Source organism: Lissotriton vulgaris, chromosome 5 (genome assembly GCF_964263255.1).
Source record: "Lissotriton vulgaris chromosome 5, aLisVul1.2, whole genome shotgun sequence".
In the NCBI taxonomy this organism is placed as follows: Eukaryota; Metazoa; Chordata; class Amphibia; order Caudata; family Salamandridae; genus Lissotriton; species Lissotriton vulgaris.
The window spans coordinates 2,010,335,898-2,010,347,464 of record NC_141693.1 but is presented as its reverse complement, the minus strand read 5'-3'; the positions used below and the strand labels follow the sequence as shown (position 1 = coordinate 2,010,347,464).

Below are 11,567 nucleotides of genomic sequence, written 5' to 3'. Positions count from 1 at the left end.
AAACAGTTATAATTGCCACCATCTTGTCAAGAATCGATTATGGCGATGCCCTTCATCTGGGAGCTGGCACTGCTCAACTGGCGCAATCAGTCCAAAATGCAGCAGCGAGAGTACTTTTTAACTTGCCTAAACACCATCCTACCTCCCGTTCAATCAGGCAACTACTTTGGCTTCCAGTACGGGTGGACTTTAAGGCATTCTGCTTGGTCCATAAGGCACTGTCTGGAGAGGGGGCTTTCGATCTGCAATACCTATTCTCCGGGTACCAGCCGACTCGCTCTCCGAGGTCTGCTGTGCAGGGTCTTGTCAATGTCCCTAAGATCAAAAGACTACGACGGGGAGGCAAGGGTTTCTCCCATCTGGCCTCAAGGCTGTGGAACTCTACCCGCAACACCTCAGACAGATCACTAACCGGAGGCTGTTCAGGAAGGACATCAAGACATGGCTTTCACCAATAATGCATCGGTCAGCACTTGTTTAGTTACTTTACATAGCGCCAAGACGCCTCGGCAGTAGTGCGCTTTAGAAATACCATCAGTCAGTCATCACCAGAGTACCATGTAGCACGCATGATTGACCCTTATTACCAGAGTGCCACGTAGCACGTGTGTTTGACCTTTATCACCAGTGACCAGAGTACCATGTAGCACGCATGATTGACCCTTCTCAGCAGAGTACCACGTAGCACGTGTGTTTGACCCTTATCACCAGTGACCTGAGTACTATGTAGCACGCATGTTGGACCCTTCTCAGCAGAGTACCACGTAGCACATGTGTGTTTGAAGCTCATCCCCAGATTACCATGAAGGATGCTCGTGGTTGACCCTTATCCCCACAGTACATGTCTGCGCCCGGCAGTGCCCAGATTTCGTCAGTTCAGGTGATTGCGTCATCTCGTGTGTCCTTCCTCCTCCGCCCCCTCGTGGGGCAGCAGCTTCCAAGGCACACCCCGCCCTTCCCGCATCAGGTGCAGGTCGGGGGAGCCCTATTTCCTCATGACGCGCCCCCAGGTGCCTTAAGGTACCGGTCCTCCCGGCCCTCGGGGCGCTGGGCGGTGCTGCCAGGGCGCCTAGAGGCGGAGACTGGCGCTGGGCGGGGTGGCGCAGCCCCTTTTTCCTGGCACACCCCACCCTTCCCGCAGCAGGTGCAGGTCGGGGGATCCCCATTTCCTCATGACGCGCCCCCAGGTGCATTGAGGTACCGGTCCTGCCGGCCCTCGCAGCGCTGGGCGGCGCTGCCAGAGCGCCTAGAGGCGGAGACAGGCGCTGGGCGGGGCGGGGCGTGACCTGGCGCCACTTCTCCTATTTAACCCGAGCGGCGGCGGCGACCGGGAGCTGCATCCTCCGAGCCCGGCAAGAAGCACAGGTGAGGGCCGCGCGGTAGGGGGGCGCTGGCACCGCGGGGGGACCCGGAGGGGCTGGCACGGCTGGCGGCGAGGGCACGCGCTGAGCAGGGACGAGGCGAGTCTTGCAGGCGCCGGGAGTGGGCGCCATGCACGTCAGATGGGGACACCACGTGCACATCAGAGGGGGTACCATGCACCTCACATGCACATCAGAGGGGCCGCCATACGCAATACATGCATCTCAGAGGGGGCACCATGCACCTCACATGCTCATCAGAGGGGCCCCATACACTTCACATGCATCTCAGAGAAGGCACCCCCACGTGCTTATCAGAGGGGGCACCACGCGCTCATCAGAGGGGTACCACGAGCACCCGGAGAGGGCGCAGTATCCCTGCGGGCACTATGCCATCCAGGAGCAGGAGAGGGCACCATGTCTGTCGGGACTAGACACCCTTTCCTACATCGGGGGGGGGGGGGGGGGGCACGATGCACATCTAAGGGGGCTCAGCTCACCTCATGGCCTGCTCCCTCAGAGGGTCTAGAACCCCCCCCCCCCCCCCCCCCGAGTTGCCGTGTGTGTGATTGATTGTGGGCCCCTCGGTGCTGGCAGTGCGGTCACGGCCCCCCAGTTGCCGCCGGCGCGCTTCGTATGGCGTAAGGGCCTGAGTGACAGCTCCATCTCCAGGGACCGTCCAGCTGCTGATGTATAGTTTCTCGTCGCACTCACTCTTCCAGCCACTGACGGCTTCACGCACATGTACCCCCTGCTGTGCAGCCCTCAGCCAATGCAGCCGCCTTCCAAGCACACCCCGGAGTCCCCCACCCGCCCGTTTACGTGCTCCGGGTATGGTGAGATATTTACTAGAAAGAACCCTGCAGGTGACATTAGCCAACTCTTGTGCCTTTGCCAATGCTTGTTTCTGGGGTAAGAAGAGCTGATGTGCGTGAGGGGTACAGTGTTCATTTCCATCCACTTCTTTACAGTACTTTTGCTTTATGTCTGTGAGTTATACTATCTTACTGTGTCCTGCCAAGAAAAGAACGGGTGTGATTCGTGTTTATCTGTTTCTCTCGTCTTCATTGCTTGATTTTGATCGGGAGAAAGTGTCCCTCATAGTCGGTGAAGTGTCACTTATCATGGCTCAATGTCACGCTGAAATAATGAGAATGTCACACATGGCATCCTGAAGCCTTGGCAGCTATACAGGTGGCACAGCCTCATGGTTCGCACACTAGTGAACTGAACACCTTCGCCATGACGGCCTGCTGGGTGTGTGTGTGTGTTAGGGGGGGGGGGGGGAAGAGGGGGTGCGCAAGAAGTCATTAACGGTCGTCACCCTTGGCCAAGGGGGCATAGAAGGGTATCCCTCTCGCCTCCCCCTTTCCCCGTGACAGCAAATAACCACAGTGAACTCTCTATTGATCTGCCGCTTGTGCCAGGACCACGGTGAACAGTCTATTGATCTGCTTGTGTCAGGACCCCCTGCTGGAATCACCCCTTTAGATAACCTACAGCCAATCACTGAATACGTCTGCCTCAGCCCCTTTACGCAGCGCGCACTCCTGCGGACTGTCTGCTCTGTGGCTGTGCTGACGATCTCGTGTGTGTAAAGTTTGTATTACCTCCGTGAAGTTGTCACATCCGGATTATAGACCTCATAATGTGCAGATGTTTTGTTTTTCTACTTTACACCTGGGTTAGTTTTACTCCCACACTCTGACACTACTTCCTCTTGAGTGCTGCAGACGGCGGAAAAGGGAGATGGCTGTACAGCCCTTCTCATCAAGGTGCATGCATGTTCTGACTTTAACGTCAGAACACGCATGCAGGTAACTTTGTGGACTGTGAGTAGCAAACTTAGCCCCAGATGGACTAGTGTTTTGCGTCAGGTTTGCGTTTCGATGCAGAGTGGTCTGGCGGGATTTACTATCCAACCCAAACCAGGGTTTTCACTCTATAGTTCCCCAAAGTAACACAAGTTGCACTGTGTGCTGCTGTATGTTACTTTGCGTCAAGGGGTGTTCCATGGGTGGTACAAGGGTGTTCGAATGCAACAGCTCATGGTTTTTGAATGGGGATGGGCAGTAAATTGCGTTCCGCTCACAGAATTTGCGCAATTTCGGCAATTCCGTGTTCAGCGGGGACTGCGGAACTGCCGAAAGTTACGCGGGTGGAACGGAATTCATCATGAGCATGGTGAGACTGGAGTAGAGGTTTTGCAAATTACGGTGGCATCTACTTGGATAAATATGCTGGGTAGGATTCATTCTGGCACGATGCTCCTGTCACAAAAATTAAACCTCAATAGGAAGCACTTACAGCAGGTGCCCGAGTTAAAGCTCAAATTGGGTAACGCATTAATCAGCCCAAAAAATCATGAGCTCGGTCGAGGCTGGGCAGGTGTGCTTTCTCTCCATATCTACTGTGGAAAACTTAGCCCTGATGCTTGATGGAGGTCTTTGCATCCATGACTTTCTTGAGCGCAATCACTGTGTAGCTCCTGTGACCAGGAGGTTCTTTCTCCTCATCTGCTGCTCTGATCAGTCTCTTGCCTTAAAGGGGAGGCATGTTGTGAACTTGCATAGAAGCCCTGCCCCACACACACTAGCGGTATGCAACGTCTTCCCGCTCTTTCCCCACTATGATGGACAGCTCACTCAAGGGACCCCGGCGCCCTTCGGTGCGGTGACAAAGTTAGACACACATGGTCACTGGAGTCAACTCTTCTCTTCTGACCCTCCTTTATGCAGCTGTAGTGTAGGAAAGAAAGGCATTTACCCATCGAGGTAGCACTTACTGATTAGCCAGTAGTATTCCAGTTGAGTAGAGGTATTGCACCAAACTGTGGCATCTTTGTGGATACATATGCAGGCAGGATTCATTCTGGCACGATGCTCTGAGTCCTGTCAAAAAAATTAAACCTCATTCCACGAGCTCATGGAATTCTGCGTGCTCGTGGATATTTTTTACGGTTTTGCTGAACTTTGTGTAGCGCTACTATGCAAATTCCGCCCACCTCTATTTTTTACTCCCCTTCCTATCTACAAACATTCCTACACTGCAATGAAGAGAGATGTTTGTATTTCTCCTAGTTTATCCTAATGTATGTAGGGCCGGACTGGCTGTGGTGGGCATTGGGCGTTTCCTCGGTAAGCTGGAAGGGTAGGGCCTTGTTTTGCACCTGTGGGGGCTGGTAGGAAAGTCCCTGTACTTGGGGTTCATTGTCTTCCAACCCCCTTTTGACATGTTGCCCTCCCCAGATTGTGGGAAAAACTAAACAATTTGGGCACCTCGCAATCCGTAATAAATGCTCAAATCGCATTGTACACCGACACCTGGGTAAAAATACGAGTCTCCACTGGATGGTCAACAGCCATGACCAACAGAGGCTTAAAGCAAGGGGGCACACTGGACCCACTGCTCTTCAATCTGTACCCAGCAGACTTGCCAGAGCGGCTCTCAGCCACTCAGGCATTTCCATCCAAACTCGCCTCCCCCAAAATCCAATCACTCGATTCTCCTTGACTAAACCCCGGCGGACCTCCTGAGGCTCTTTGCCTCACTGGCCACGCACTGCCAGACAAACACCCCGGTGGACCTCCAGAGGCTCTTTGCCTCACTGGCCACGCACTGCCAGACAAACACCCCGGTGGACCTCCAGAGGCTCTTTGCCTCACTGGCCACGTACTGCCAGACAAACACCCTAAAGATTAACATCGCAAAGACCAGGGTGATGAACGAACGAGCAAGTAAATGCCTCGAAGGAAAACCTATAGAGGCAGTGGCCGCATACAAGTACCTGGGAGTCTGGATCGATAACAGAGGAAGATCGGCAGCGAATATTACAGCTCTACAAGGAGCAGCCCGCTGCCTAGAAGGGGCTGTCTTCAGAATAAGGAAAGCCCTGATTTCGTAAAATTCATGTCTGCAATAAAATCCACGTTTTCTATTGAAGATCACTCAAGTTTAGCTACATCAGACAAACTCTTTTTAACAGAAAACGGAAATTGATTTTAATAGTTTGTAAGAATTGCAATGATTTTAAGGAATTGTGCGATAAAATCTCTCTTCCGGGTGACTGCTGACAAAATTGCCAGGGCTGCGTTGGGTCCCCAGCCCGGCCCTGTTCGTGTGTGGGGTGCATCAAGCAACACGCATATAGAGCAGGAAGAGTGTTATAGTTTTTCCAAAGGAAGGTCCCGATCCAGTACAAAAACAATTCCCTACAGAACGCACGGACCCTTGCACTATGGCATAAGTGTGTATGCATTGATGCACGGAGGCCTAAGGTGCGCAGTGCAGGGAGAGGGGAAAAGAGCACCATATCTTAGTAGCTGTAGCGCAGGTTTGCTCTGTCCCTTTGGTGCAGGTTTGCTCTGTCCCTTTGGTGCAGGTTTGCTCTGTCCCTTTGGTGCAGCTCTGCTCTGTCCCTTTGGTGCAGCTCTGCTCTGTCCCTTTGGTGCAGCTCTGCTCTGTCCCTTTGGTGCAGCTCTGCTCTGTCCCTTTGGTGCAGCTCTGCTCTGTCCCTTTGGTGCAGCTCTGTCCCTTTGGTGCAGCTCTGTCCCTTTGGTGCAGCTCTGTCCCTTTGGTGCAGCTCTGTCCCTTTGGTGCAGCTCTGTCCCTTTCGCGCAGCTCTGTCCCTTTCGCGCAGCTCTGCTCTGTCCCTTTCGCGCAGCTCTGCTCTGTCCCTTTCGCGCAGGTTTCTCTCCCAGACCGCAGCTCAGTATCTTTAGTTGGTGCCTTGTGCGGATTTTTCCTAAAACGGGGCCTTAGTATTTGCATGAATTTCAGGATCTCCCGGAGCCAGATGCATTGCTCCCTCCCCCGCCCCCCACCCCCCTGTCCCTGTGGAGGTCACGGAGGGCAGGAGGGGGCAAGGTGCAGCCTGTCTCGCCAGGGTATGGGTGTGGAGGACACCTTTACCCCCACACAAATGGGAGATGAGGCAATCTGGCCAGATTCTAAAAAGTGTGGGGGGGGGCGGAGGGGCGTTGCAAATCCACAGACCAAGCGCGCCCCACATTATGTGTGGGGAGGTTGTTTTTTTAACAACTGAGTTGAAAGGTTTCTTGGGGCCCCCTTGAGAATTACCGGGAGCGGTATCTCTGGAAGGGGGGCGGGGGCTCAAGTGGGAGTTCATCACACTGCACCAGGAAACGCCCGTGTTTCCGGGCCCCGAGATGACTAGGTCTGGAAACTCCAAACCTGATTTCACTCGTTGCGTCAGCAGCCTGAACCAGTCATCCTCCCAGGGTCGCCTCTCCCGCGCCTACAGATTACAACGCAATTTCCGCTTGGATCAAATAATTACATTACAGTCCGCTTTCAGTACATATCTGATCATTTCCCATTATGGACCCAACACTTCTGTTAGTTTATTGTTCAGTCCCAAACCACCCAAGCCTTTAAACACAGCAACCACTCTACACCCTAGCCCCTTGAGCTTCACCTGCCAACCCCACCTGAGACCCCCAAAGAGCACACCAATGGCTGTGTCTTTCCTTTCTGTGCATCATTCTCAGACACACAAAAGGTGATGGGCGGCTGCTGGCCTATCGTTCATTTGTCCCCCGCGCAAACCCCCCCCCCCCCCCCCCAAGTGCCAGGACATGTCTTCCCTGCAGGTGTTATGGGCTCATCAGCCGGGTACCGCTTTGTTCCAGTGACACAGGACCCACGTCTGGGCGTACCCGTCCCACTGTGGGTTGTACATGAAACACACAAAAGACGATGGGAAGTGTGCTCTCAATAAGTCTCGTCTAACCTCTGGGATCGCTCTAGGTAGCATTCCAAGCCGTCGTTTTTTTGCTCACTGTGCCACCTCAGTTCAGACCCAGCAATATGCAGATCAGTCTTGACCCCGTGCCCCATGGGAACAGTCCGGCCTGAACTGCCAGGCCAGGTCTTCGCTGAAACGGAACACACGTGACCCGGGCCGGTTTGTCCCTGATTAGGTCTCATCGAATTGAATTGAATTGAAAAGGGATTTATACAGCGCGACTTTGCCTATAGGCGTCAAGGCGCTAAAGATGGTATAGGCTGTGAGGAAAAGAGAAGGAATTACAGATAAGTCTCCCTGAAGAGCCATGTTTTCAGGGCCTTTCGGAAGAGAGAGTAAGCTGACTGACCTTTGATATCCGCCGGAAGGGAATTACAGATCTTGGGGACAAGGGAGTGGAAGGACCTCCCGCCCCATCTAGATTTGTAGATTCTGGGGATCACAAGAAGATTTTTGTTGGCAGATCGAAGGCCCTACCAGGGATATAGAGTGTTAGCAGAGATTTGATATCTTCCGATCCGCCGGCATGCAGGGCACGGTGAGTAAGACAGAGAGCCTTGAACCCTATCCTGGCCTGCATAGGGAGCCAATGAAGGTCCCTCCTGATGGAGGTTGCTGATGAAAGTCTGGGGGCGTAGACAACAAACCGAGCAGCTGCGTTTTGTACTAATTGCAGGCGTTGTACCTGCTGTTTATTGATACCCAAGTACAGTGCATTACAGTAGAGATTAGTGCTACAGTAACAGTTTTCCGGGCCTCGGGGGGGAAAGATAGTGCACCAACTTCCTTAGGGTTCTATGGGCTCCACAACAGGTGGAGATCGTCCTGCTGACCTGTTTCTCGAAAGAGAGTTGGTTGTCCAAAATGACACCCAGATTTCGAGCGGACTGGGAGGGCTTAGGACAGACCCCCAAGAGCGGGAGGCCACCAATCAGTTGACCATATTTCTTCCTTCATCAACCAGTTCTAGCTCGCTTCCAGTGGTGGGTGGTCCTTCTCAGAGCCCTGGACATGGCTCAGGCTCATTTCAACATAGTAAACATTACAGATGAACCCTGGCTTCTCACTTGTCTCCCGGGGCCCCCCTTCGGTTCTCTGGTCCCCCTCTCTCCCCTCCATGGAGCTAGTCAGCTCAGTTCAAATAACTTTATTTGATTCAAAGAGAATCGTAAAAGTATACTATTAAAAATATCAGATATTATACACACAAATTAAAATGGTATTTCAATTTCCAAAATTCACGGACAATAAGCAATATACAAAGAATCATATCACTATGCACTATTGGGCTAAATTATTAGATAAGCAGGGGTTTAGCCTCCCACACCAACCCCCACGCCTAATGGGAAACACTACAGAGTGCAGTGCATTGAGGTGAATTTCACATATACAAATCACTAATTATTATTATTATTTTTTTAAAAATATTTTTATTTTCTCCCATTTTTTCCATAAGTTACATTACAATATATACAGTACAGAATTTTCTCACAATTATACAGTCATATATATTATCATACAATCAGAGCCAGGAAAGTAAAACGAAATTTAAAGAAATAAAACAGAATAAATCGTAACCTAACATGATCCTGGAGAAAGAATAATTCATGTCTTGCTATTCTTCCACTCTTCTATAGGGCGCCATATCTTCCCCCCCCAATATTCTTGCCCTTTTGCCTTTCCTATCATAAATGGCTTTCTCCAAATTATATATATATGCAGTAACCTTGCCATCCAAATATGAAATAATGGTGCAGATTTATCTTTCCAGGCTTTCGCAATAATTAGTCTGTAAACTGCTGTGGCCAAAAATACAAATTCGGGATAGTTATTGTTATCGCCTATACTAATTCCTAATATTATCAGCTCGTCTGTAAGTTTCACCTTTAGTCTTAAAGATTTCTCAAGAAATTCCTCTATTGCCATTTTTAGGGTGCATAACTGAGGGCACTGACAGAACATGTGCGTAATATTAGCATTTGATGAGTCGCAACGTGGACAAGTTATACCAGTGTTACCCCCCCCCCATTGTGCTATTCTAGCTGGTGTATGGTATAGCGAAAAGATGGTCTTATAATGTTGTGTTTGCAATGTAGCAGAACAAAGTATGGTTCTTCCAAAGTCTAAGGAGGCTTGCAAAGATTCCGGGTGAGCCCCAACTTGCTCAACCCATTTATTACTAAATTTCTCCCTGTCATCGATTTTTATACTCCTGTAGTTCTATATACAATTGTCTGATTGAACCCCTTAAGCCACTCCCTAAATATTCCATAATCCTACAACTTGACATACCTGCTGGCCCCCCCTGTTTTGGGTGGAAGTAACTTCTTATTTGTAGATATTTAAAGAAGTTATTTCCGGATATTTTAAATCTATGTTGGATATCTTGGAATAATAAAAAAAAACCCTTCCCCATCCATCAAATCTCCTAATTTCTTAACCCCTTTATCATTCCAAGCTTTCATTGTGTTATCCCAAAAAATTTCTGTTGGCAAATCGGCATTTAGGTATAGCCTCAGGTATCTATTAAATCTTCCTAACCCTACTCTCTTCATAATAACCCTCCAAATTTTATATACTGCCTCCAAGGTCTTGAATCTAGTATGTTTGAAGTAGGTAAACTCTACTGTATTAACCAGGGCATTCTCAGCCCTTTCCCCTAGTAACGCTTTATAAGCATTCTCTATACATATCCCTTCCTCGTGAGAAGAACCACCACCTAATAGCGCCTTAGAGTACTGCAGTACTGCTGCCCAATAATAAAATCTGAAATCTGGTGCCCCCCAACCTCCCTTTTCCCGTGGTAGTGTCAAAAATCTGTATGCTCTTCGTGTCTTCTCTTGTGCCCATATTAACCCGTTCAGTGTTGCTTCTATTTTATTAAACCATATCCCATCAAACAATAAAGGGATCGCCCTAAAAAAGTATAAGAATTTGGGGAAAGTGACCATTTTAATAAAATTAATACGCCCCATTAAAGTCAAATGTAAATTATTGACCCTCTCCAAATTTCTCCTAACTTTCCCTAATAATGGCCCCATATTTATTTCCACCAGTTTCCCTAAGTCGGCCGTCACCTTAACACCCAAGTATATTGCTTCCTGAACTACTCTAATATCACTAAAGGTGGAGTAATTATTCTGCACTATCTGTGTTTTCCCTCTATTTATTGAGTATCCTGAGAACATACCAAATTTCCTTGCCTCGTATTCAATTTCGGTCAGTGCTTGCGCTGGCTCTGGAGTGACAATCGCTACATCATCTGCATAGGCAAATAATTTATAATCTTTCCCATGCAATGTGACAGGTCTGATCCTACCATTCACTGTTAACCTTCTCAGATAAGTGTCCAAATAGATGGCAAACAACAACGGGGAAGCTGGGCACCCCTGTCTTGTCCCCCTCCCGATATGTACCGTTTTTGAAAAGGATTTGTTTATTCTTATCCTGGCAGTAGGTTGTCTGTATAGAGCCTGGATTGCAGCCATAAATCCTTTACCTATTCCTGCCCACTCCATCGCTTTCCATAGGTAGGCCCAGGAAACCCTGTCGAAGGCCTTCTCGGCGTCTAGAAAGATTGCTGCGACAGGGTCTCCCAAGGCCTCTGCTGCATCCAGGACAGTGATCATTTGCCTGGTATGTTGGGTAGTCCCTTTACCAGGTATGAACCCATGTTGTTCCGGGGACACCATTTTCTCAATGATCTTGCTCAATCTATTAGCAAGGGCCTTGGCGTATATCTTCACATCGGCATTGAGTAGAGTGATTGGTCTATATGACCCTGGTTCTGTTGGAGGTTTGTCCTTTTTTAATATCACAATGATGTCTGCACCAGACCATGACTTTGGGACAATCCTACCTCCCTGTGCCAAACAACATATCGCCCACAAATCTATACCTATGACGTCCCAGAAAGTTTTATAAAACTCAACAGGTATCTGATCCTGTCCTGCTGCTTTGCCTGCTGGAAGATCAGAAACTGCATCCCCTATCTCCTGGAAAGTTAACACCTCATCTAATTTGTCCCTCTCCTCTATACTAAATTCTGTCTGTGGTCTTGGTGTTAAATAGCCCATACTTTCTTCCTCAAGCTCACTCGTAGTTACGTCTTTCTCGTATAAAACCTCATAGTATCTCCTGAATACCTCCTGTACCTTATTCACGATTGCCCCAGTGCTATCCCTAACCTCTTTTATCTCCCCTGCTGCCAGCGTTTGTCTTGTTCTTATTGCCAGGAGGTGTCCGACCCTTTCATTGAATTCATAACACTGCTCTTTTTTTGCTAGGTAATTCCTAGCTAGCTTCTGCGCTAACGAGACACCTGTTTCTGCTTTTTGAATTTCCAATTCGAGTAATATCGATTCAAAAGGTTCCCTCTTACTTATTGCATCTACCAAAGCCTCTTCTATTGTCGCTAGGATTCTAAACTCTTCTTCCGT

General features: G+C 49.5%; 1 protein-coding gene across 1 annotated transcript in view; it reads left to right on the top strand.

Annotated features, from left to right (window-relative positions):
• Nucleotides 1-907: 907 nt before the first annotated feature.
• ASS1 (argininosuccinate synthase 1) overlaps nucleotides 908-11,567 on the top strand; it is a 286,380-nt gene continuing 275,720 nt past the window's right edge. The window contains exon 1 of the mRNA XM_086924816.1: nucleotides 908-1,365. The gene's annotated coding sequence lies outside the window, so the exon portion shown is untranslated. The remainder of the gene's footprint in view (nucleotides 1,366-11,567) is intronic.